Source organism: Enhydra lutris, unplaced genomic scaffold (assembly GCF_002288905.1).
Source record: "Enhydra lutris kenyoni isolate GAN:26980312 unplaced genomic scaffold, ASM228890v2 scaffoldscaffold48, whole genome shotgun sequence".
Classification (NCBI taxonomy): domain Eukaryota; kingdom Metazoa; phylum Chordata; class Mammalia; order Carnivora; family Mustelidae; genus Enhydra; species Enhydra lutris.
In genome coordinates, this window is record NW_019154132.1 from 4907211 (window position 1) to 4934710 (window position 27500).

Below are 27500 nucleotides of genomic sequence, written 5' to 3' on the forward strand. Positions count from 1 at the left end.
CATGCACAAGCAGGCAGAGTGGCAGGCAGAGGGAGACAGAGAAGCAGGCTCCCTGCTGAGCAAGGAGCCCAATGTGGGACTCCATCCCAGGACCCTGGGATCATGACCTGAGCCAAAGACAGCAGCTTAACCCACTGAGCCACTCAGGCGTCCCAAAAAGAAACAACTTTTAACCAGTCTTTTATATTTACGCACATACTTACTATTTTCAGTGCTCTTCCTTTCTTTTCCTGGTTTTGCATTTCTGTCTGGAGTCTTCTTCCTTTCAACCTGTAAGACTTTCTGTAGTATATTTTTCAGGCAGTTCTGACAGCAGTGGATTTTCTCAGTATCATTTATTTGGGACTCTCTTTATTTTGCTTTCATTTTTGGAAGATAATTTAGTTGGATATAGAATTCTTGGTTTCCTTATAGGTTTTGAATGTGTTATTACCCTGTTTTCTGCCTACCATTGTTACCGATGAAAAGCTACCCATTAACTGTATTATTATTCCCCTACACATGTTAACTTGTTTTTTTTGGTCTTTAGCTTCCATTGATATATCTCTAAAGAGTTCCTTAATTGATACTAATTGGGTTTTGTTGAACTTGAATCCATAAATAATTGCTTTTCATCATATTTGGAATGTTTTCAGCCATTATTTTAAAAATATTTTTGTGCACCATCCCTCTCTGTGTCTCTTTTTCTTTCATCTTTTTTCCTCTTTCTTCTTCAGTTTGGATAAAGTCTGTTTGATCTCTCATCCTTCTCCTATCTCAAATTTGTTAGTGAATTTTTCATTTCAATTGTGTTTTTTTCAACTCTAGAATTTTTGTTTTATTTGATACTCTTTCTTTGTTTTTTGCTATTTGAGTCATTTTCATCATGTATTCTTTCAGTTCTTTAAACACGGTTTTTCTTCCAACTTTTTAAATGTATTTTAATCAACTTGAAGTATTTATCTACTAAATCCAAATTATGGGTAAACTGAGAGACCATTTGCATTGGCAGTTTTTACCTGAGTGTGACTCATACTCTACTGGTGTTTTACATTTGTTTCAGGGTTTTAATTTTTTTCTGGGAATTTTTGTTGTTTCAGTTTTGGGTGTGTGTGTGTGTGTGTGTGTGTGTGTGTGTGTGTGTGTGTTTAAGCCAGTTGCCTGGATGTAATCTGAGCAATCTTGTCAACCCCACATTATGTGGCCACTGATTGCTCTGCTCAGCTATCTCCATCCCAATTCTTATCTTTATTTTTTTGGCCAGACTTTCTAGGGGTCAGTCCTCTGTCTGCATAGTTAATCTGTGAGCCAAGTTTTGGCCCAGACACCTCGAGTCCATAAGGCTTCCACCCTCTGCATCATATTTATGTTTGGTTTGGGTGTTAACATTCATAGTTCAGACAGCTTTCAGGGCTGCCCTAGGTTTGAGTCTGTGTGAGTTCTCTCAAATGTCTATTGTATGCGAGCATGTAGAGCGATCTCATTTCCAGAATCTCACTTTAAATTTCTAGCAGTTCCTCCATTCTGTCACCATAGCCAGGACCCCAGCCTCTAGCGAGGGGTCTTTTCCTGGCATGGGTTTTCTGCTCTTTGGGTCAGTGCAGCCTCCTTGATAGCCACACTGCAGCCTTTCAAGGCCAGCCCCACAGTGGCAGAACTACCATGCTGTCTGAGCTGTGGCAGAAGCAGCTCCAGGCAACAAGGCCACCGACTTCCTCTCTTGTGACCCAGAGTTCAGCAGTTCTTCATGGGTGTTATGCTCCTCAGTCAAAGTTGTTTGCTTTTGTTGGATTCCCAGAGGCCCGAAATGGTGGATTTTGACAACTTTCAAGTTTTATAGTTGTTCTTTTTGTGGAAAGGATTTGTCAACCTTTTCTTTCCTCCAGAGCAGGAAGTCCCATTCTTCCAGGTCTAATTTGATCCATTAAGATCAGTGGATGTGATCAGCTGACTCCTCTTTAAAATACTTGGCTCCTGGGAACCACTTTGTTGGTTCTCTTCCAACACCGCTCCTTTATTCTTTCTTGGTAATCTCTGCTGGAGTCTCTTGTTCTGTCTTCTAAATGTGAGTGTCTCAGGGCCCACTCCTCAAACTCCTTCCCTTTTCTTTGGTATCCATCTTTACTTTATCTTTACTCCCTTCTCAATCGGATTTAATGACTTTCAATGCCTACAGATTCCAAATTTCTTTCTTGAGTGTGCATTCCAAATATCTAAATCAAGTGGCCTGTTCCTCATCTCCTCTGAATGTCTTTAAGTGAATTCTTCTGTCTTCTCACCTCCCAGTAAATGTCATCTCCACCTTTTCGTTTACTCAGGCCAGGTATCTTGGTTAGCCTTCCCTCTTCACGTTTTTTCACATCTTGCATTCAGCCCATCAGGAAGTCTTACTAGCACTCCTTTAAAATAGACTCCAGATGCAGCAACTACTCACCAGCTGTACTGTATCACCACTCTAGTCCACGGGACACCTTCTCTCATTCGGATTATCACAGTAGCCTACCAGTCGTTCTTCTGATTCCACAGAGTTGCTGGAGTCATGATTCTGAAATGTAAAATAGATAGCATTCTTCCACCCAAAACCTTTCCATGGCTCCCATCTTACTGAGAGCAAACCCCAGACAGAGAATTGCTACAAGACACCCTCCACTCCCAGCTCGAGCCTTCTTGACCTTGTCTTCATTCGTCCCTTGTTAACTCAGCCAGTAGCCTTGCTGTTCGTCATTCGTACTGCCGTGGCTCCCCTCCTCCTGAGCAACCTCTCTGCCATCACCCTGTCCTCTTCCTGTGGTTTTCTCTTCTTAGCACTTATATATGTGTAGTATATTCCATATCTACTTACGTAGTTTGACTTTTTCACTTGAATGTAAGATAATAGAAATACTGTTTTTGTTTCCTCCTATATCCTCAGCAAAAAAAACAGCGGACCTTCCATATGTGTTGGTGGCCTGGATGGGATTGACGGATAGTGGAACTGGATTTTAGAATCCATCTGGGTCAGGGGCCTCCAGCCAAACTGTCAGGGTCTTGAGATCAGAATCTCTTATTTGGCAGATCTCAAAGCTCGTTTGTCCCAACGTAGAATCTGCAAATATTGACTGCTACTTCCATGATAGTTTGTAGCTTGTGTAAAAATTACATTTGGCAGTGTTGCTTCCTCCTACCCTTAAATAGTGTTACCTAGATGGGCTTTGGAGGAAATGAAGGGGTACTTTCTCACAAAAAGTACTCGATACCCCGGTCTGGGTCATGCTGTCTGTAGCTTTCATGCCAATGGAAGAAAACAAAGTTCCCATTACCTTCCCACACTGACCCCGAATTCCTCACTGACATTGTGACAGATGCTGCTGGGAGCCTGCACTGTGGAGTTGGAGCACGACTTCCATAACAGCACCTGGGATCTCTGTGCAGGAGCTGAGATTTGGGGTTTGGCCCAAAGCAATTATATTCTGCTTCTTAAACGCTTTATTTGTTTTTCATTGGTCTGAGTATGTGTGTGCAAGAGGATTCGTGTGTAGTTTTAATAGTCTTTTGTGGGCTATAGAACGTTTTGCTGCATTTCATCCCAGAATGGGTTTTATTCCTCTGGTTAGCAGAGGACTTGGGAGGTTTTCAACAAAAGGCACCCTCTTGATGAATCCACTTGTAATTTAGGAGAAAGCGTTTCATCAAACTGCATCGGTGAACTCTGTCACAGATGTTACTTTTACTGTGTGCCTGGCATATTCCAAATGTATTTAACTTAATTTTGGCATGTCTTGGCATTTAAGTTTGGCTTTTTGGGTAGAACATTTAAGGTGTAAAAGTGCACACTTTGGCAGGGTTTTTATAATTTAAAATATGTGGAGACTTGCCTTTGTAGTTTCTAACTTTGCTCTTTTGCTATGAAAATAGGACCAGACTCCCAACCTCAGAAATCTTGGTTTATCTATTTTCAGTTCCTGAACAGTTTCATCTTTGTCTCTATTCATTTAATAAAGCCAGACAGTAAAGCATAGCAGCAAACATTCTGATTCAGAACAGGAATTTCTTTATTATTTCTTCAAGCTCCCTCTTTAGCATTTTTGGTTTGTGTTGTCAGTGAAAACAACAAATGCTTTATTCTATTTTGAGGTATCTGAAGAATAATACGGTTGTTATGAATATGTCTTCATAGTTTTTCAGTTGTAGCAGCTGTGCAGGAGAAGTTCAGATTCACCCTTGTTTATACAATACACACATATAGATTTGATTCAGTTTGTGATTTGTTTGTCAAGTATGCAAGAAGCAAGTGGTTTTATTTTGTACCAGATACTGTCCTACTCTTACTGAGAACAAAACACCAGAAATGTAACTTATTGGTAGGATTTCCAAATGGCTTAATCTTTAAAAAAAATTTCATCCATTTTTACTTGTGTAAGTCACATAAGAAAAAACGGGTAGATATGGGGAGTGTTTCCACTTCCAGTAAAGGAATCCCTTTACTCTGTATGCACATAGAATTCTGAATCTCACGTTGAGGAAGAGGATGGTATATATGGTCTCCACACACCTTCATGTATGTATGTATATATATATACACACGCAGACACACACACACACACAGAGGCATTACAGTGCTTGAGAATCTGGTGTACTTATGGGAGGGTTTGCAAAATATGGATAGTGATGATACTCTTCCGTGCACTTTTCATGGGGCAGGTGGAAATCCACATTTGCTAGTAACTTAAGTCATGCATTTCTTTTGTTTTTGCTCAGAAAATTAACTTACCATTTAACCCTTTGGAAACATGGCCACTGAAAATTCCTATATCTTAATTCTACCAACCTATCTCAAGAATAAATTGATGAAGACCTCCTAACACAGGATTCTACAAGTCATTGTTGAAAGAATCCAGAGCTGAGTGAATTCAGCGTCTTTGTTGAAAGAATTCAGTGGGCCTGCAGGTCCCCATCGTCCCGTGAGCAGGGCTCTGAGAACCTGCTAGAAGCCCTTGAGTAGGCACCTTCTCCAGGGGTGCCATCACAGAGCCCGCAGCCTGCAGATTTCACCTCATCTGCTCCCCAGTGTGTGCCCGTAAGCGTCTGGGAGCATTTCTTCGAGTTATTTCCTTGAGTTTATTCCTTCACTAAATCCCCGCGTGCCGCATAAGACTGTTTTGAACCCTTCTTGGTGTTCATTGTTGAGTTGCCCTCCACGAAATAATGCATGCACCCCCTCAGCAGGTCAGAAAGTAGCTTCTTCACACCATCGTGCGCCTGACAGACAGGCGACATCTTAGGTGGGTGGGGTTAAACGTTGTGCTAGGCTTGCTGCCGATTGCGTTTCCTTACCGGAGTTGCTTGCTCACGGTTCTGCTCCTGCTCTGTCACAGTGCTGACCTTACGGATTGGAAAGGGCTTTTTCTGCAATAAGATTAATAGCCTCTTCATCCATGCTTCTCATAGCTTGTCAGTTGTAGTTGATGATGGTTCTTTTTTTATCTGTCAGTCCATCTAGTCACGTGTTCTCAGAGTTTCAGTCAGACCCGCCCCTGCCTTCGGCCTTGGGACTGGGCTGGGCAGGGCCTCCCGCACTTTCGGGCTGTGCGCAGGGCCAGGGCTGGCGGCTCTGCGTGTGAAGACCATGTGGGTCTCTGAAAGCCCAGCGGCAGTTTCAGATGTTACCTGCCACAAGCAGCTCTTCACTCCCTGATGCATGCCAGGCTGAGAGCTGCCTAGGTTTTTTCCTCTAAAGTTTGTTCAGTGAGGTGTGACTCCCACACAGTAAAGGCGTAAATGTGCAGCTAGATTTATTTGAACAGACGTGTACCCCTGTGCCACTGCCATCCTGCTAGAGATAGAATACGTCCACATCAGCGTCCTTGTGCCCCCAGGCCCTTCCTCCCACCCTCACTTAGCACCCCACTGTGGCCCCCGCCCCTGCCCCAGCTGGCCACGGATCCACAGGTAGGTTTTGCTTCTTCTGGGAATCATGGAGGGCAGATCCCATTGTGTCTCGTGTCCTTTGCGGTGTGATCATTTTGGGGTTCAGACACGTTGTTGCACGAATCAGTAGTAGGGCTGTTTTATCGGGAGTGGCAGTCTGTGGTGTGACTATACTTGATTTTGTGAATCCGCTTTCCTGTTGATGGGTGTGGGGCTGATGCACTTTCCGGCTGTGATGATAAAGCTGCTGTGCACGTTCTCGGGTAAGGCTTTTGTGAACCTGTGTTCTGGCTCTCTTGGGTGAAGATCCAGGAAGAGAATTGCTGAGGTGGGAACCAGAGTGGTCGTGACATGTTCCACACTCGCCAGCAGAGTAGGGCTGTCCCTGGTGTTCTGCCTCCTCATCACCATTTACTTAACGTTTTAATTTTGGCGATTAGAGTCAGTCTTGGATGTAGATAACGTAAGCCTTCCAACTTGGGCGTCTCTTTCAAAATTGTTCTGGCCATTCTAGGTGTAACATTTTATGGTCGGCTTTTCAATTTCTATTTTTAAAAAAAGCTTTAGGGATGGTTTTTATTGGGATTGTGTTTCATCTGTATCAATTTTGGAAAAATTGACAACTAAATAATAATGAGTCTGCCAAAGTATGAACAGGAAATGTCTCTCAGTTTATAGGTATTTAATTTCTCTCAGCCATGTTTTGTCATTTTCAGTGTAGATGTTTTAGGCATTTTTATTAACTATATTCCTAATATTTTGCTTTTTGATTCTAATAAAAATGGAGATTTAAAATTTCATTTTCTTTTTTTTTTTATTTCTTTCAGTGTAACAGTATTCATTGTTTTTGCACCACACCCAGTGCTCCATGCAATCCTTAATACCCACCTTAATACCCACCACCTGGCTCCCCTAACCTCCCACCCCTTCAGAACCCTCAGGTTGTTTTTCAGAGTTGATAGTCTCTCATGGTTCACCTCCCTTCCAATTTCCCTCAACTCCCTTCTCCTCTCCATCTCCCCATGTCCTCCATGTTATTTGTTATGCTCCACAAATAAGTGAAACCATATGATAATTGACTCTCTCTGCTTGACTTATTTCACTCAGCGTAATCTCTTCCAGTCCCATCCATGTTGCTACAAAAGTTGGGTATTCATCCTTTCTGATGGAGGCATAATACTCCATAGTGTATATGGACCACATCTTCCTTATCCATTCGTCCGTTGAAGGACATCTTTGTTCTTTCCACAGTTTGGCGACCGTGGCCATTGCCGCTATAAACATTGGGGTACAGATGGCCCTTCTTTTCACTACATCTGTATCTTTGGGGTAAATACCCAACATTTCTTCAATTTCTAAACATTTACTACTATTATATAAAAATTGATCAGATTTTTAAAAACTTCTTTGATATTCACTTGATTTTTAAAAATTTTAATCCTGTGACTTTATTAAATTCATTTATTTTTCCTAGTAGTTGACTGTGGATTCCTTTATTTCTGAGTTTTTAAAATCAAGAATAAACATTGACTTTTCCTCACCATTTTTTAATTATGAAAAATTGTAAACATCGAAGTTGAAAGAATTTTATAGTGAACATTCCTATGCCCAGTCCATGTTCTTCCATGAACATTCTGGTTTTCAGCCCAGTCTCCATCCATCATCTCTTTGGTTGACATACTTTAAACACTGACTTCAGGGCACTTCCCCATAAAAAAACTTCATTAGCATGCATCTCATTAACTAGAATCCATATTGTTCATAGGTTTTTTCTTTCGGTATAAAATTTTCTAACAAGGTGATGCACGTCTTAGATACGATACCAGTTGCTGAGCTTAACAAAGGCACATATATACGTGTGCACTGCAGAAGTGTTTATCCAACTAGAAAGCTGTCACCCCAGGAAGTTCACTGATTCCCCCTCCCAGTCCGTTCCCTACCAACCTTTGATTTTGCTTTCATTTTTTTGTGTAACGTGGTGTAGGGTTTTGGGGGGCTTGTTCAAGAATTTCCATTTAAATGGAATTATGCAATGAGTATTCTCTTGAGTAAGATTTTCTCATTGGGCATGTTTCTGAGGCTCAGCCATGTTCTTGCATGTATCACTTGCTAATTGGTTTCTGTTGTTAGGTGGTGTTGTCTGTACTTACCACACTGTGTCCGGTTACTTGTTGGAACTTTGGGCTGTCTCTCTGGTTTGGGGCCATTAGAACAGAGCTATTATAAATAGCTTTGTACAAATCTTTTTGTAGACATATGTTTTCATTCCTTTTGAGTAAGTAATTAGGATTGGAATTACTGGATCATAGGGTAGGTATTTGTTTAGTTTTATAAAATGCTGTCAGACCTTTTACCAAAATGGCTGTACCTTTTGAAAATCCTCCTGACAGTGGGTGAATATCTCAGTTGCTCATCATTGATGTGTTAGCCATTTTAATGGATGTGTAGTAGTATCTTGTATTTTTTAAAATTTGTATTTTCCTCAGGAACAATTATATTCATCACTTTTCAATGTGTTTATTGGCCATTCATGTATCTTCTTTTGGGAATGTGTGCCCAGATCTTTTTCCCACTTAATTCTATTTTGTCATTATTGAATGCTAGGAATTCTTTCTTAGACATCAGGATTAGTCCTTGAAGTTATCTTTAATGGATAGTATATCCCAGCATGTGGATTGTTTTATGCATTTTGTCAATATTGTGTCTTGATGAAGTCTGGTTTATCAGTTTTCTTTCTTCCATGTTAGTTAGTGCTTTTCTGTATTCCACAGAAGCTTTGCCTTCCCCCAAGTTGGAAAGTTGACATCCTATAGCTTTTACAATTAAGCCTATAATACATCTTGAATCAATTTCTGTGTATAAAGATCGTGATAATGATTGTGATTCACTTTTTTTTTTTTTTAAACCTATGGATAGCCAATGTCCCAGCACTGTTTACTAAAAGGACTCAACCAAATAGGTTGCTTTGGAAGCCTTTCTCATCACAAGTAAATGAACGAATCCTATGGCCATGACCTGTCAGTGAGAGTCTCCTTTGGGCTCCCTTGCCGTTCCCTGTTTCATTGATCTCTCTGTAGACCCTGGGTCTGGGACCATACTCTTTGAAATCTTTTGCTTTGTGGTGATGGGTCTTGAAGTGATGCCTTATGGCTACTTTTTTTTCTTCCTTCAAGATTTCCTAGGGTTTCTTTTCAGGTTTGTTGCCTTTCCGTGTGAGTGTTAAAATTTTTTTGGCAGTTTACACACACAAGTTTGCTGGGATCATTATTAGGATTGTCTGAATCTGTAGATGCATTTGAGAAAATTAATTGTTTAACAATATTTGTTTTAATTCATGAACATTTTTTCTTTTAGTTTTATTGAGATAGAATACACAGCAGTGTATAAGTTTAAAGTGCACAGCCATAATGTCCTTACATACATCCAAAACTATTACCACAGTAAGTTAACAGCCATCATCTCATGTAGATGCAAAAAAGGAGAAAAAAATTCTTTTTCTTGTGGTGAGAACTTTTAGGATCTACTCTCTTCGCAACTTTCAAATATACCATACAGCAGTGTTGACTATAGTCATGTTGTACATTAATGCACCAGTACTTCTTTATCTTACACCTTTCCGCCACCTTCATCCGGTCCCTGCCCCTCCCTCACCCCCTGCTTTGAACATCATTTAAGGGTGTCTGTGTAGAGGACAGCAGTAGTTTCTCCTGCCAGGAGCTAGGACAAGGACACTCGTCCTAAAAAATTCAGCTTCCTAAGCTCAATGTCCTTTCCTGTACCATAATCCATTGTATGGCCCTCGTGTGTCCTCAGGAGGGAACTGGGGCTCTAGGAACTGTGGAAGAAGATGCTAGTACTCTGTTCCATTTGCTTTGAGTAGCCAGAGCCCTGTTATCTATGACTCCGAGTCCCTTGCCTTCTGCCACATCTATGAAACTGGCAGGCTCACTCGTTAGCTTGCAAATAGGGTAAAATCACAGACCCGTCATGGTTGATAGCAGTTGCAAGCGGAGAAGGCTGTGGTTTTCTCAAAGGGGAAAAGGAAAGCCTCGTGGGTCAACTGAGGAGATTGGAGGAAGATCCAGGAAGATCAGTAGCTTGACATGTTGACCACATCCTCAGCCTGGAAGCAAATGGCCTTCTCCTTTATTGTGTGACAGTGAAAGGGAAGTGTGAGCTGCTTGCAGACTGACTCCTGACTGTGTGGTCGTGTTTGAACACGGCTGCCAAACGCTGCTCTGGTTATGTATGGTACCTCCTCCCCGGGCAGGAGGACGTGCTCATTGGTCTGGTGGGCAGATGGTTCTGGCCCTTCTCAGACAGCTAAAGGTGGGAAAGTCACAACCACAGTGGGCAGAAAGCAGGCAGATTGTTATGACTTGAGCTGGTTCCCTTGGGAGGTGGGGGGTTGGGACTTGTTAAAGCAGAAAGAGCTGGGCAGCCTTGCTGCCCCTTTTCTCCAACACTGTGTCATGCCAACCTCAGGTCCACTGGGACATGACAATAAAAAGCTGAGTTTTTTTTTTTTTTTTTCCCAGGGGGTCCTGGCTGCCAGGAGGGAGGTTTGGCATCTCAGAGAGATTTCCCAGAGACAGACAAATACCAGTGAGAAAACACTGATGAGGCAGTGACTAGTGTCTGTCGGGCTTTTGCTGCCCCAGATTGGATTTCCAGCACTGATGAAGGTGACGCACTAGAGAATGAGAAACCCTCAGAGTTTGAGATAAATTGTTGCTGTTAGCCCTACTGCCTGGAAAAGTCCCCCCTGGCCTTTCTGCTAAAACCATGTGAGATGTCAGGACAGTGGAGCATCGAATACCCATAGTTTAGTCACACGCCGTGAAGTTGCTGCTGAGCGTTGTCAGGCCTGAATCAGCCAAAATGTGCAAACTCTGTGGCCCCAGCTGGATGAGACTGCTGAAATCAGTGAGGTCGGTAATGGCCTTGCCACCTGCTAAGGGCTTCATTACAGTGGACCGAAAACACTGGAAGTGTGGTTGAGCCAGGAGCAGCCACCGTGCCACTTGAGTGGAAGGTAGATGTGCTTATTCACTAGTGCAGCACCTGACCCTCCCTCCACCTCTACTTTGACCCCAGCTGCTTTAGGGAAAAATGTTTAGGGGTCTGGCTGAGCCCTCCCTGTCCCCAAAGGGGACTGCAGGTCATACACAGCCATCCTGGCATTCTAGGGAACTTTGGACAGGGGAAGAGCTCAAACAGTTGTGACTCTTTTGGGTAAAGCCACCCAAGTCGCCATCCTGTCCGTCTTGCAGGAGTCGGTGGTATCTGCATCAGCTGATGCGCTTTGGCCAAGCTTTGTGGAGTGGGGAAAGAAGTGAACGTGACCTCCTGGGTGTTGAGCCCACTGGGTCAGCTCAGTGTAGTGTTGCTCTATATCTGAGTGTGTGGTAGGAGTTGATGCGTTATGTGCTTTGGACGTCCCTGTCCTGTTTCAGGGAGGACTCTCCCAATCAGAAAGAGCTGTGTGTAGAGTATAGTGTGCCTTTGGTGGTGTGTGAGCTCCTGCACAGTTTGCAAGTAGTCGGTGGGTTAGGGTTAGGCACAGTGCCCCTGCCCTCTGAAATCACAGCTTTCACTCTCTAGGTGGTGTCCTGTTGGTGGGCATGTCAGAAGCCTTGGTCTCCAAAGCCCTGTCTGCGGTCTCATCACCAGCAGGAGTGGCTGATTCACCCCCAACAAAATTGAGAGGTCTCCTTGCTATGGAGAGGTCGTCAGGACTCTGTGGGCAGACTCGTGGTCTGGAACCCCGTATGTACTTGACAGTAAGTTTTCTCTCCTTAGCTCCCACGTGAGAAAAGGAAGTCCGGCACGTTGTTGGGCTTTGGCTGTTGGAGACAGTGTGTGCCTCACTTGGGCATCACTCTCCTTGGCCCTTTATGTAGACCAGCTTGCAAGTCAGCGTCCTTGGAGGCCGAGCCTAGCAGGTTGTGTTGGAAGCTGTCCAGAGGTCCGCGGCTGCCTTGGCTGCGGGCACGCTCCTTTTGAAAAGCAGCTAGCTGTTATTAGCTTGTTCTTACCTTGCTCCCAGGCTCTTGTGGAAATTGAATGCCTGTCCCATGGAGGTCTTGTGACTCCCAGGTCCAGTGCTCTCATTTGGAGGTGGTGAATTTGGAGTCACTGACTAACCCAAGGGGAGGAGCCCATCAGGCCTCGATTGTTAAGTGGAAATGCCACCTTGAACTAGACGTCCTGGTGGCATGTTAGCTTTATGTGATAGGTGGGAGGAATCTGTATCCCCCACTCCTGCACTCTAAGCCGAGCCTCTGACCCAGTGGGACGCTTGATTCACAGAGTCCCCTGAGATGCCAGGCCTGGTTCCCTAATGGTTCAGCTGAGCTGAAAGCCGGTGTCAGGACCCACTGCTGCACCTCACCCTCCTCACCCGTGCTCTTGAGGCGGGAAGGGTTTGCTCTCCTCGTCAGGCGCCTCGGGGTGGTGCTCCACGCTTGGCCCCGTGCTCCCCTCGGCGAGCCCTGAGAGATTTGCATGGACTCCTGGGCCGTGGCCTGGCCTTCGGTCTGCCCCTTGGAAAACTCTGGAAAACTCTGGACCATTTTGAGTCACTCGTGTAGACGGCCCTGGTAAGTGCCTGCTCTCTGAGACCAGCTGGAATTAGAGAGCTGTACTGGTACCAGGCTGTACCAGACGTGATGACATCCGCCATCACAGACGGAACGCCTTGTAAAGACTTTCCTATTTCTCGTGCACACGTGACCACTGCGTGTCCAGTGTCTATTCCTGCTCAAAGCTGACCCGCTTTTCCTGACAGAGGGGAGCTACATCATGTGTCCCACCTGCCCCCCAGCAGACTGGCTATAGGAGGCCTTTGGGCCCTACTCACAACTGACGGGTACCTCCCCACTGTTCACACTTTCAGGCTGCGGTGTTGCTGTTCTAGTCTGACCACCCCACGCTGGCCATACCATAGTGACCTCCGAAACTAACCCGTGCCATGTTTCCAAGCCTTCCAGACCACATGCGGCCTGGCCATGATGCACCTTTGTCTCAGATGCCACTTAGTAATAGACTTCCAGCTAAGGTGGGCCTTTCGTGCTCCCTGCCATCCACCGATGGCATATGGCATCATGGAGCACTGGCATGGCCTCCTCAGAAACCCATGCAAAGAGGTTTCTGACCCTGCCTCCTTCATCTCATCCCCTCCTCCTCTGCACAGAGCAAGGCAGTTGGCTCACTGAATGCAGCTTTCCCCAGGAAGGGATCATTTCCTCATAGCTGCTTCCTGGGTTAGGATTAGGACAAAAGTTGTGAGACATTTTCTATACACCCATTTTGAAAATTCTGGATTCCATCCCGATCATTCCTGGGTATCTTTTTTCCCATAACAGCAACCGCAGACTGCCTGGGGTGACAGCTCAGCCAGTGGGGACTTGGGGAATTTGAATTTAATTTTGCTCTAGTTACCTGAAATGTCTTGCTGGACTGATACGGAGAGCCTAGGTTACTAGGATAATGACCACTTAGTTTAGTCATCTGCCCACTGAGTTCCCAGCAGGGCCCATGTTGGCCAACGTGGAAAGACATAATGGCTCTTTGTAAGCTGCATAAAAATGCCCTTACTTCTCCAGCACCCGGCCCTTCCTTACAGAGGACTAGGGGCGGGTAAGCTGTGATTGGCAAGCAGGTGCTGTAATGGGAACATGTGGTATTGGAGGGAAGGCACCAGTGCTGACACTTGGGGAGAGAGCACTTTACATCTCTGGAAGCACTGGAAACGGAAGGACATTAAAGACCCTTGTCCCTCAGAACCACCCCTAGAGTCGTCCTCAGTAATGGAAAAGCTTTGGTGTGGTTCTCCCAAATTTTTGCAAGAGACTTAAATGTAACTTTTGGATCTGCCTTCCTGGCCAGAACATTCTGATGGTGAATTGGTGCCTTCCTCGTCACCACAGTGAGAAGTCTATCAGAAGCCTCTGAGACAGCTAGTGACACCTTCAGACGTCAGCCCACCTCCGTTCTTACAGCCATCACCATCGTTCTTGGAGGGCAGATGACTGCCATCTGGTGGACTAGACAAACTGGACAAGTTGGGCGGACTGTTCTCAGGCAGTCCCTCCAAAAACAAGGACAAGACAGTTACTTGAACTTAGCCAGCTGGAAAGCTGAGTTGGAGGCACTTTCCATCTGTGCCCCCATGATAGAAGGGCCATCTAGGGGAACCCCAGTCACTGTAAACCACACTTGCTAGAACCAGCATACATACCACTGGGGACTGTGTTTGTATGAAATCCCGAAACTAGCATGTTTCTCTCCACAAACATGGTGACCTGCACTCCGAGGGTGGTCACTAAAGACCTTGAAGTGTTTAAGGAAAAACAGCCAGTAGGTCATAGATCCCTCATAAGACAGTGGAGATCTCCAAAATGAGGCTACTCTTGATTACTCAGAGCAGGTTGCTGGAGGGATAATCAACTTACTGTGCATACAGCCTGCAGACAGTTAGCCCGACTATGGGAGCCATAGAACAGGCAGTAAGAGATTTGTTCCTGCCTTTCTCTGAAGTGAGCAGTAAAAATGCTTGGCTAGAAAGATACTCAGCCTCAACTCACCGCTCAGGGATGTTGGACGCTGGAGTTGCTCTGGGTTTCCTCCTTGTGGGCCAAGACAGAGCCTGTGCAATTACTAATGCATCCTGTTGTACCTGTATTAATGCCCCAGAGCAAGAAAATCAATTCAGAAACTTAAGGGGAAAGCCATCTGGCTTTCTGAGATAGATCCTGATAGTTTATAGGATTTGTTCAGCCAGCTGGGTCCAGGACACTGGAGGCATGGTTAAAGGCGGGACTGCAGGGTAGCTCATTCTGATGCCTGGAGTCCTGCAGATAGTAGCTTTAATTAAATGTTGTATGAGACAAAGTGAATGGATTTGGTCCCAGCCTTTAATGGTCAGATTGCTCACAGCAGCTGATGGAGTGGTATACTCAGGAAAATTTGCCAGAAGCCAACACAGTATGAATACAAGGGGTGGATACTGTTGGGGGACAGTCCTCAAGGGATCTCCATATGCATTTTCCTCTGCACTTCTGTATGTCTTGGGAACAGAGACTGTGCATTTGTCCTGGACTCTGTTCGATAATGTTGGTATAGCCAACAGTCTTGGAGACAAAGATAGTGTCTCGCTTCTGACCTTAGGGAAGGTTTCCTTACAGCTCTGGATAATCAAGATAAGCCAGGCATCCTAACTGGTTGCTGGAAGATTTTGGTTTCCCAAGCTGAGAGTTTCTCTCCTGTCCTGCCTGCCCACTGATGAGCAGTTGTGACCTGGCCCTCTTTCTTTTGCCGGGTAGGAATTCGGGCTCAGGTAACTGGTACAAGCAAAGACTGATACCCTGACAATTGCTGTCGCTCTCAGTGAGAAAGTCTTTCTCTGATGAGTCTTGTCTTATATGAGCATTCGTGAAAATGGCAAAAGCTAGCTTGGTAGGTTACAAATAGGTAAAATTTCAGGTAAAAACTCTTCTTAGTTGTCGGAGGGTCTGTTGCAAAAAAAAATCTTCCAGCTCTTGTTTCTCTGAAAATGTCTTTATTTTATGGCTGCCTTTCTTTAGACAGCTTTTATGAGATTAATTCACATACCAAACAGTTCTCCCATTGAAATTACACAGTTGAGTGGCTGTTGGTTTGTACAGTGTTCCCTCCACCACCACAGTGAACTTTAGAGCATTTTCGTCACTTCAGAAAGAAACCTATATCCACTGGCTATCACCTGCTTATATCCCCAGCTCCGTGGCCTTCTCTCCCCACTGTTGCCCCCCACACCAGCCCTAAGCAACCACTAATTTGTTTTCTGTCTCTATAAAATCACCTGTTCTGGACATTTTTTAGAAATGAAATCATATAATTTTATGGTCTTTTGTGACAGGCGTCTTTTATTATAGCATAATGTTTTCAAGGTTCATCCATATTGTAGTATATGATAAGGACTTTATTTTACAGCTGAATAATATTCCCTTGTTGTAGGCATATATAAACTATTCGGTTTATCCAGCCGTAAGTTAATGGACTTTTGGGTTATTTGTACCTTTTTACTCTTACAAATAATGCTGCTATAAACTTTTATATACAAGTTTTGCTGGGGACAGAAGTTTTCTTTCTCTTGGGTAGATACCTAAAAATGAAATTGCTGGGTCATGTGGTAACTGTATATTTAACTTTTCGGGGAGCTGACAGATTGTTCTTACAAAGTGGCTGCGCTGTTTTACACCCCCCACAAACAGCATATTAGATTCATTTCCTCTACGTACTTGGCCAGCACTTACCTTTTTTACATAGTCATCCTAGTGGGTATGAAATGGTATCTCCTTGTGGTTATGATACTCATTTCCCTAGTGGCTCACGATGTTGTGCATCTTTTCATGTGCTTATTGGCCACTTATATATCTTCTTTGGAGAAATCTCTATTCAGTCCTTTGTCATTGTTAAACTGGCTTATCTTTTTGCTATTGAGCTATAAAACCTTTCATATTCTCAATAAAAGTCTCTTACTAGATATAATTTGCAAAAACGTTCTCTGATTCTGTGCATTGTCTTTTCACTCTCTTGGTGGGGTCCTCTGAAGCACAGAAGTATTTCATTATTGACGTTCAATTTATTCTTTTGTTGCTTTCTCTTTTGGTGTCATATCTGAAAAACCATTGACTAATCCAGGGGCACAATGATTTGCACATATGTATTCTAACAGTTTAATAATTTTAACTCTTACATGTAGATCTTGGATCCATTTGAGGTAAATTCTTATATGGTGTGAGGTAAGAGTCCCAACTTGATCCTTTTGCTGTGGAAATCTAGTTGTCCCAGCATTATTTGTCCAAGACTGTTCTTTTCCGTCATTGAATGGTCTTGGCACGCTCGTAGAAAACCATTTGACCATTACACAAAATCGTTATACAAGGGTTTATTTCTGGGCTCTCTTTTCTGTTGCATTGGTCTCTATGTCTGTCTGTATGCCGGTTTCACACACTTTTTGATTACTGTAGTTTTGTATTAAGTTTTGACATCCAGAAGTGTGAGTCTAACTTTGTTGTTCTTTTTCAGGATTGTTGTTCTTTTGAAGAGCTATTCTGAGTCCCTTGCAATTCCATATGGAGTTTAGGATTAGCATGCCACTTTCTGCAAAGAAGTTAACTGGAATTTTAGTAGAGATTGCATTGAATCTTTAGGTCAGTTTGGCAAATAGAATAATAGTGATATAGTTATTTATCCTGATCCATGAACATGCAGTTCTTTTCCATTTAATTATTTCTTTGTTTTAACAATGTTTTATAAATTGAATGTTTCTGTGTAACAGACTTGTATCTTTTTTGTTAAATTTATTTCCAAGTATTTTTTATTTTTTGATTCTATTATAAATGGACCTGTTTTCTTAACTTCATATTTGGTTTGGTCATTGCTACTGTATGCAGTGGATTCAGTACACTGTGTACAATTTATTTTTGCATATTGATTTTTGTATTCTGTGATCTTGCTGAACTTGTTAGTTCTAGTAGTTTTTATTGGACTCCTTAACGTTATTCTACATAGATCACGTCACTTGCAAGTAGAGATAACTTCTTCCTTTTCAGTCTGGATGCTTTTTTGTTTCTTTACTGATTACATGGGTAGAACTCTAGTACAGTGTCGTGTAGAAGGGGCAAGAGCAGACATCCCTGTCTAGTTTCTGATCTTAGTGGGGAAAGCATTCAGTCTTCCACCATCATGTGTGATGTTAGCTACGTGGTTTTTGTTGATGCCTTTATCAGGTTGCGGAAGCTTCTGCTATTTCTAGTATCTTGAGTGTCATGAAGACAATTTTCTCAAGTGCTTTTTCCGCATCTATTAAAATGAGATTAAGAAAAAATGTGATTTTTTTTCCTCTTTATTCTATTAATGTATAGTAAATTACATTAATTAATTGATTTTCAGATGTTAAGTCAACCTTACATTTCTGGGATAAATCCTTCTTGACCATGATCTTTTTTTTACATATTGCTGGATTAAACTGTTAGTATTTTGCTGAGAATTTCTGCATCTAAATTTATAAAAGATACTGATCTCTAACTTTCTTATTATGTCTTGGATTTGTTATCAAGGTAATACAGCCTCATAGAATGAGTTGTGTTCTATCTTCTCATTATTGGAAAAGTTGGTCTTCATCTTTCCTTTAAAAATTTGGTAGAATTCACCAGAGAAGCAATCCAGTCCTGTGCTTTTTTCTTTGTGGGAAGTTTTTGTTTTTGTTTTGTTTTGTTTTAGTTTTTTTCTTTTATAAATTCAGTCTTCTTATTTGTTATAAATCTATTCAGGTTTTTTAAGTCAGTTTCAGGAGTTTCTGTCTTTCCTGGAATTGCTCATTTCATCTAAGTTAACCAAATTGTTGGCACACAGTTGCTCATGGTATTATAATTCTTTTTATTTCTGTACTGTTGGTAGTTCCCTCTTTCATTCCTGATTGTAGTAATTTGAATGTTCTCTATTTTTTTGATTAATATAACTAAAGTTTGGTCAGTTTTGTTGATCTTTTCAAGGAAACTTGGTTTTGTTGATTTTTTTTTAATATTGCTTTTCTATTCTTTGTTCTATGAACTTATATTCTAATACTCATTATTTTCTTCCTTTTGCATGCTTTGGGTTTGGTTTGCTCTTTTCCAGTATCTTTTTCTTTCTTTTTTTTTTTTTTAAGATTTCATTTATTTGATGGGAGGAAGAGCTGAGGGAGAGGGACAGACAGACAGACATGCTGAGCAAGGAGCTGGCACCAGGTCAGTCCCAGAACCCTGAGACCATGACCTAAGCCGAAATCAGGAGTCCAACACTTAACTGACTAAGCCACCCAGGCACCCCTTTCAGTGTCTTAAGGTGGATGGTCAGGCTATTGATTGGAAATTTTTCTTCCTTTTCAGTGTAAGCAATTTACAACTATAAATTTCCTTTTCATCTTGGTATGTTGTATTTTTGTATTTATCTTTAGGGATTTTCTAATTTCCCTGTGATTTCTTTTTTGCCCCACAGTGGTGAATTTCTCAGACTTTTCTGTTAATTTTCATTTTCACTCCATTTTATTGGCAATGAGACTTTCTATAACTTCAGGGAGCCTGCATGGCTTAGTTAAGCTTCTGTCTTCAGCTCTGGTTATGATCCTGGGGCCCTGGGATCAAGCTCCACATCAGCCTCCCTGCTTGTCAGGAAGCCTGCTTGTCCTCCCATTCCTCCTGTTTGTATTCCCTCTCTTGCTATCTCTGTCAAATAAATAAAATCTTTAAAAAAAAAAAAAAAAAAACTTTGTATGACTTGAGTCCCTTCAAATTTATTGAGGCTCACATTATAGGCTGGCAGAATGTTCCATGTGTGCTTAAGAAGAATCATATTCTGCTGTTATTGGATAGCGTGTTCCCTGGAGAGATGTCTGCTGGGTCTTGCTTATATATGGTGGTGGTCTGGACTTCTCTTACCATGTTGGTCTAATGTTTATCCATTACTGAATGTGTAAATCGAAGTCTCCAACTCTTACTACTGAGTTGTCATTTCTCTTGTTACTCTTTTGTCAGCTTCCTGTGTTTTGTTCACTTTTATTAGATATGCTTGTAACAGTTATATATTTCTGTATGTTACAGACCCAGCAGCACAACTGTGTATGTGTTGTTTTATACCGTTGCTTTTTAAGTAAGAAGAATGCAGAAAAATACGCATCTTAAACTTTCAGAATTACATAATTATCTTTACCAGTCCTCTTTGGGTTTTTGTGTGTGAATTCTGGTTTATCTTTTTACAGCCCAAAGAGCTTCCTTAGGCGTTTTTTGTAAAGCAGTTCTTCAGGCAACAAATTTTGCTTTTATTTATCTGAGAGCGTCTTTATTTTGTTTTCTTTTTGGGAGAGGGGGTGGTTTGTAGACCTATTTTTTCACAGCAGTTTTAAGATTCCCAGCAAAATTGAGCAGAAGGAACAGAGTGTTCCCGTGTACTTCCTGCCCCACTACACGGACATACCTGACCGGAGTGATGCATTTGTTACAGTTGATGATCCTGCACTGACAAGTCCTATCACACAAAGTCTGTAGTTTACCTTAGGGTTCACTCTTAGTGTTGTACGTTCTGTGGGTTTTCCCAAACCTATAATGACATTTATCCACCGTTATTGTATCATAGAGAATAATTTCACTTCCCTCAAACTTTTCTGTGCTTCACCTAGTCATCCCTCTTTCCACACCAACCCAAACACCCATCTTCTTGCAGTCTTGATGGTGCCGCCTTTTCCAGAATTGTCATACAGTTAGAATCACATAGCATGGACCCTTTTCTGTTTCCATTTTTGAAAGATAGCATTGCTGGATATAATCTTCACTGACATTGCTTTCTTTTGGTACCTTGAATGTTGTCCCACTGCCTGTTTCTTCCATTATGTCTGGTAAGAAGTTAGCTGTTAATCTTACTAGAATTCCCTTGCAACTGAGGAGTTATTTTCCTATTGCTGCTTCCAGGTTTTCTCTTTATCCTCACTTTTAGTATTTTAACTATAACCTGTATTTTTGGATCTCTGCTTTTTTTTTTTTTTAAGATTTTATTTATTTATTTAAGAGAGAGAGAGCATGAGAGGGGAGGTCAGAGGGAGAAGCAGACTCCCCGTGGAGCTGGGATCCCGATATGGGACTCGATCCCAGAACTCCAGGATCATGACCTGAGCCGAAGGCAGTCACTTAACCAACTGAGCCACCCAGGCACCCCGGATCTCTGCATTTTTTATCCTAAACTTGGGGGAAGTTTTCAGTCATTTTTACAATATTTTTCTGCTTCTTCGTCTCCTTGTATTCCCCATTGTACAACTGGTGTGCAGATGTGTACCTCACATTATTTTGGCTCCATTTCCTTTCTTTATTCTATTTTCTCTCTTTGTATTACATAATTTCCATCTTTTTTTTTTTTTTTTTTTTTTTTGTAGGTTGATTGATTTTTCTACCAATTCAAATCTGTTGAGCACCCATAATTAACAAGCTTTTCCTCTTAGGGGCCCCTGGGTGGTTCAGTCTAGCTGAGTGACTCTTGATATCGGCTTAGGTCATGATGTCAGGGTCAGTGAGTTCCAACTCCATGTCAGGCTCTGCACTGGGCATGGAGCCTGTTTAAAATTCTCTCTCTCCTCCTCCCTCTGCCCCAGCCCCACATCCTCTTTTTTTTTTTTTTTTTTTTTAATTCTTTCAGTCTTTGTACATTTCAACTCCAGAGTTTCCATTTGGTTCTTTTTGCATCTAGTTCGATAATGATATTCTTTGAGGTGATACTATCTTCATACTTTACTTCTGTAAGCATGGTATTCTTATCTGAAGTCTTTGTTGGCTGTACCTGGTATCTCTCTTTTCCCAAGCAGTTCCCACTAGCCTGTTTTCCCTGGTGTCTAGGCCACTTGTTCCTGTGTGTTTTCATGACTTGTGATTTTTTTGAAAACCGGACATGGTGGGTTGTAAATTGCAGCAGGTCCATATATTGGTTTGTCTTCCCCGTCTCTGGGACTTACTTTTGTTGTTACTTGCTTGGTGGTTGGTTTTGTGACTTGGCTAGACTATTTTAGTGAAATCCATTACCCATACTCTGTGAAGACTTCCAGGGGCTCCTTGGTGGGCACAGTCTTGAGCAAGTCCTGGGAAAAAAAAAAGGGGTTTCATAAGGCTCTCCTTGACTCTCTCCTTCTCTGGTTCTCTAAGGTGCTACCTTTATTTGGTATTACACCTAGCCTTTTGGAATCAACGGATACTGGTTAGCCACTCCCTTGTTTTTGTTTTGTTTTGGTTTTACAACATCTGGTGCCTCAGTTGCTTAGCAGTCTGATCCAATTAAATTTGGGTAAGGGTGGTTCCTGAGACCAGTCCTTAAGATTCTTGTATCCTAGGAGGGCTCTTATAGCTGGCCTTTCCTGGTGACTAAGTGAGTTGTGGTTTAGCTTGTTGCCCTTCATTATCATTTTCAAGAGCATCCTTAGGTTTTAACTAACACAGTCAGTTATTTTGGGGAATAGCTCTTAGGGATTACCTCTTCCCCAGGACAAAAATCTCTGAACCACTAGTCTGGGTGATGAATAGAGTGGTGGCCTCTGATTTCTCAGCTTGCCTCTGCCAACAGAAAACATCTCCCCTAAGAGTGACTTGGGGCAGAATTGGTCATAGTCCCTAGTATTTTTGCCTGTTACCCCTGGGATAAAGCCTCCTTATGAATAGGGGCAGGGTAGAGGAATTGAGTCCCTCATCTCTCAGTCATACTCATAAAAGGCTTTTACCTCGGGGCGCCTGGGTGGCTCAGTGGGTTAAGCCTCTGCCTTCAGCTCAGGTCATGATCTCAGGGGCCTGGGATCGAGCCCCACGTCAGGCTCTCTGCTCAGCGGGGAGCCTGCTTCCCCTTCTCTCTCTGCCTGCCGCTCTGCCTACTTCTGATCTCTCTCTGTCAGATAAATAAGATCTTTAAAAACATAAAAAAAAAAAAGGCTTTTACCTCTTCTGCTTTGAGTGGGAGAGGAGGAATGCTGGTAGCTTCTGTCCTGGTGTCATTTGATAAGCCTTGATTGGGAGTGAGAGCCTGTATCCTTAGCTGCACTCAGAGTGAGCTCCTGTCACATTGAACGGGAGGGTAGGTGGGGAAAGAAGTGGGTCTTGGCTCTGATGCCATAAACTCTCTGTTCTTATTGAGTGTTAGTAGACTTTCTTGAATAAATGTTCCTTCATTTGCTCAATGACCTTAGGACAATTTCCAGAGACTTTAGGTTTTTGTGATTTTGTTGTTGTTGTTGTTGTTGTTTGGGCGGGGGGGGGGGGGTGTTTGTTTTTGGCTTTGGGGTGTTTTTTGTTTGTTTGTTTTGTTTTCTTGGTAATAGTTTTCACCAGCTTTGCTTATATGGTTGAAGAATGTGTTTACAGAGCTCCTTATTTATATTGCCATCCGGGAATTGGAACTCTACCTTTGCTTTTGAAATATATATATTTTTAGATAAAGAATCTGAGTTGACAGGTTTTTCCTTCAGTGCTTTTAATATGTTTCCTTTGTCTCCTGGCACCCATGCTTGTGGCTCTGTCTGTAATGCCTTCTCCTCCTACCCTCTACCCCCGGGCTAGTTGGTTACCCTTTTTCTTGTTGTTGTTGGTGGTGGTTTTTTATTTTTAGGTTTGATTGTGATGTCCATTGGTATGGTTTATGCTGAACACCTGCTTTCCTTCCAAGAATCTGGAATTTTGATCCATGCCCCTGTGGCCAGCCCCTAATAAAAAGATTCTGGGCAGGAAGTCCTTAATGAGCTTCTCTGGTAGACAGCATTTTGCATGTGTTGTGACAACTTGTTGCTGGAGGAATGAATCGCATCCTGTGTGACTCCCCTGGGAGAGGACCCTTGCAAGCCTGCGCTCAGTTTCCCTCAGACTTTCCCCCACATGCTTTTCCCTTTGCTCATTTTGCTTAGTGTCCTTTCACTGTGTTAAATCATAGCCGTGAGTGAGACTGCATGCTGAGTCCTCTGACTTCTAGTGAATTCTCAAATCCTGGAGGTGGACTTGGGTGTCCCCGACACACAGTTGTTTTCCTCTAGCCTGTTGTAGTTCAGGAATCCACCTGGGATTTGAGAGGGTTTATAATATTGTTTTGGGGGACTCCCCCTTCTGTGGGGCCTTCCTGTCTGTGATCGCCACAGATTTCTAGCGCTCTGTCGTCTCCTGACTCTGCCTTCTGACTCCCAAAGCCTGGAAGACTGCACTTTCTGCATGAGTCCTACCAGCAGCAGACTGGGGAGTGCAAAAGCCTTTGGGTTCCCTTGTTTAAAGGATCCATTCCCCCAGCCCCCATTTTCTAACAGCTTTTGGTTTCTTTACAGTGTTGTCAAATATTTATGTTTATATTACTCCTTCTTGCAGTGGAGCTGCCTGTGTTTTTAATAGTTAACAAACATTCTTAGTAATTCAGGCAACTTTTTCCTGTTCTTAATAGTAAACACAGCTATCAAATGGCTGGTGAAACCCATATCTTCCTCGTATGAAGAGCTGTTACTTTTCAAAGATCTGCTAGAATTCTTTGATAAAAGCGGGGGTTTTGTTTATTCATTTTTTCCATAGTGATGCTCTGTTGTTCCAAATTTTCCAGCTATTGGTCTAAGACCCAAACCTGAGAAAAGCTTTCAGCATTTCTTGTGGTTTCAAAGTTATCCTGGCAGCCTGCTCCCCTGTTCTGGCTGGGAGGAATCATGACAAGTATTAGCAAGCAGCATCTCGCTGACAAGGTTATCAATGATGATACAATGTGCCAGACTTTTCCTACTGTGAGTATTTTGCAACTTTGGTCTTTTCTTATAAGCTGATACATTTGCATGCCTTGCCCTGATATAATTTCTAGGCTGTTTGGTATTTAATGTAGCAATAGCAGATTTACTCTTTCTTCCTACTTATCTTCAGCTCTTTAACCAGTTTGGGCTTCTCTGTGGGTTTTTGTTCCTGTGTCAGGGAACCTTTGTCCATCCTTTTCTGGCTCCTGCAACTCCATAGCACATTTCAGCACATTCCTGGGACCACAGATACCAGGATGTGCTCTGAGGTAGGTGAAGTGAATTAGGTCTTTGGAATGATCTTTTGATTAATTTCACTGCTTTGCAAACCACCAGAGGACACTGTAATGTTAAGGAAAGCCTTGTTTTATTTGTGTAACATCTTGGCTATTTAGGTTGAGTTTTAGAAGGAAATCCTAACAAAAAGAACTTTGGTCAGTTTACTGTACCACAGGTAGTCAAAGCTGTTGTGATTCAGATACGCCAGAATTTCACTGCACTTGTGATTGTGGGTAACATAGCAAAACAATCTAGGTAATTTGCGTAAGATTTTCATGCCGTTCTTTCTTCATTTTGTCCTGGGCTTTTAAGAGTCTTCGTAGAACTTGTCTGCCGTTCTATACTTCTGTGTTAAGTTTGTTTCCTACAAAATTCTTTGCATTGCAATTCTGTAACTAGAGGCGGATACCTGAGCATATAGTTTGAAAAGAGTTTCACTGAGACAAGTTTTCAGAAACAGCTATGTTATTAGCAGGGAGAGAAAGAACCTAAGAGGAAGGGACTGAAATCCTGAAGAAAATTTATTTATGTTTTTCTCTTGTGATCAAGGTTTTCCTCCCTCAATCCCATAAAAGCGCTCTGGAAGTAATTTTAGGCTTAATAGTATGGTCAAATATTTTTAAGTCTGGGTGATGATGCCTTTTTATGGGAGACTAACTTATTTTAGCCACTAAGACTGAGAATCAATAGGACTTTTCCTTTAAGTTTTCAAAGGGGGGAAGAAGGACATGTGTCCTTGAATGGAGGGGAGAGGGTATCATGTACCCAGTTTAATCTGAGTTGGTATTAGAAGACTGTGGTCATTGACCTAAACCTCCCAACCCTGCATCTAGTGCCTGGAGTGACTCTTGTAGACCTGCCACTTGAAAGGCATGGTTGCTGTATGTGTCTTGTATGTGTCTTGTCAGTTTGCAAAACCATATTCCCTCTGAGAATTAGTAGGACAGCAGTCTGCAAACTGAATGTCCGTCCTATTTAATTCAAAGAACGGTTTTTACCCTTTTAAATAGTTGGGGGAAATCAAAAGCTTAATATTTCATGATACCAGTAAATTATAAAACATAATTTTAGTGTCCATAAATAGAATTGGTTTGCTTTTAATGTCTCCTCCTTTACATGTTGTTTGTGTCTGTTTTTGTGCTACACTGACAAAAATTCAGTGGTTGGGAGCCCATATGGCCCGTGTGCCCCTTTACCTAAGTTGACAAACCCCCAGTTTCATGGGTCCCCTGTTACTGGCTACCTTCGGTGTCTACACAAAGTCTGACCACTCAGTATACATAAAACATCGAAGCTAGCCTACCCCAGCTGCTGAGAGAGGGGCAGGCCTGCTGGGGGCTGGCAAGGGAAGGTTCCCAGGGGTTACAGCCCTAGAGAGTAAACACCAGTGAAAGGACAAGTGGAGCAGGAATGTCATCCTCCTTTACTAGCTCTCTCTCCAGCTTTAAGAAAATGGAGGAAAGGAAAATTGGGAGCTCTGGTTTAGTATGGTTTAGTTGACCCTTGAACAACATGGGTTTGAACTACACAAGTTCTCCTATCCACAAATTTTTTTCTGATAATTACTACACAGTACTATGAATATATTTTCTCGTACTTAAAACTTTCTTAGTAACATTTTAATATTTTCTCTAGCTCCCTTTATTGTAAGAATACAGTATTTAATACCTATACAAAATATGTGTTAATTGTGGATGTTATTGGTAAGGTTTCCAGTCAACAGGATATCAGTAGTTGTTCGGGGGGGATTCAAAAGTTATATGCAGATTTTTTTTACTGCTTTGGAGGTGGGGGTTGGGGTCCCTGACTCCCATGTTGTTCAGCTGTACTTCATGCTTCTGGAACGGAAATAGAGTTAGAAAGAAAATAAGTATTAAAATGTAGTTTCCTCTTAGGAAAGAATCTCTTTACCCCTTGTCTTTAAAACTTTTAAACTGTTTCTGCTATGAAACTGATTCAGGTGGAATTTTCCAGAAATACATCTTTTACTTATATTGAAATACTTAAGCCTTTATGTAAAACTTTTCAAAGCAAAGGAGCAGGGGGAAAAAAATCACTTTCAGAGCTTGCCGTGCTATATTATGGACTGTGTGGACTTACATATGCAGGTCCAACATTAGTTATTAAGTAATAATCTACAGAGATTATTAGTTATCTCTGTAGAGATCTGTTAGGCATGAAATCTGCCACCTGCTGAAACAAGTCCTTTCTTTACCCTTAATCCTTTTTGCACGGAAGCAATAATGTGTATTTAATTTTAGACTTTTCTATAGTTAAGGGTTTTAATTCCCCATATCCCAGGTAGAAATATTGGAGAGTTTTTGATGAGGGTGGATTTTGAGAGTAGGGGAAATGATGAGGTAAGTTGTTCTCCCATTCTCCAAAAGTGTCTATTGTTGTACTCTAAATTAGCCTCTGTTATTTTGGAATGTTGGAGAACCAGGTATACCATTATGTCATCTGACCTGACCTGTAGCTTTGCTAGAAATTTATTGATGTTCTTCGTAATTGATGGGCTTAGACATTCATCCTTTATTAAAGGGCTGCTCTGTGGCTGTAGGCCTCTCCCTACAAGGTACAGAGATGCATGCTGCCACCAGGGAAGCAGTGGTTTTTATGTTAATAACGATAGAGAGGTTCCAGCAGATTCTGAGTATTTCCCCAATAACATGGGGATATTATGTCAGATAGATTTTGTTCACCTGAATCATCAAAGATCTCCCATTTACACTTAATGTGAAGGGAGCAGAATTTGTCACAGTAATAACTATCTTTAGTGGCAAATTCATAAACCAGTGTGAATTCATAAATTAGGTATGGGATGTATTGATCATCAGATTGAAAGATTAGCCGCATCTCCCTTTGAAGATGTTAGTGTAATATTAGTTCAAACCAATATTCGGAGGTCAGTAGCTGACCATTCCAGACCATTTTGTTACTGATACAGCATCACGTGCTCTATGCACCTCTCTCGCTTGTAACCGAGTGCTTCTCAGTGATACTCTCAGTACTGACCGTTTCTTCCATGAGCCGG

At 42.2% G+C, this 27500-nt stretch overlaps 1 protein-coding gene across 1 annotated transcript in view; it reads left to right on the plus strand.

The window, feature by feature from the left end:
- LOC111156741 (chromodomain Y like) overlaps positions 1-27500 on the plus strand; it is a 184283-nt gene that overhangs the window by 77529 nt on the left and 79254 nt on the right. The gene's annotated exons all lie outside the window — the stretch shown is intronic.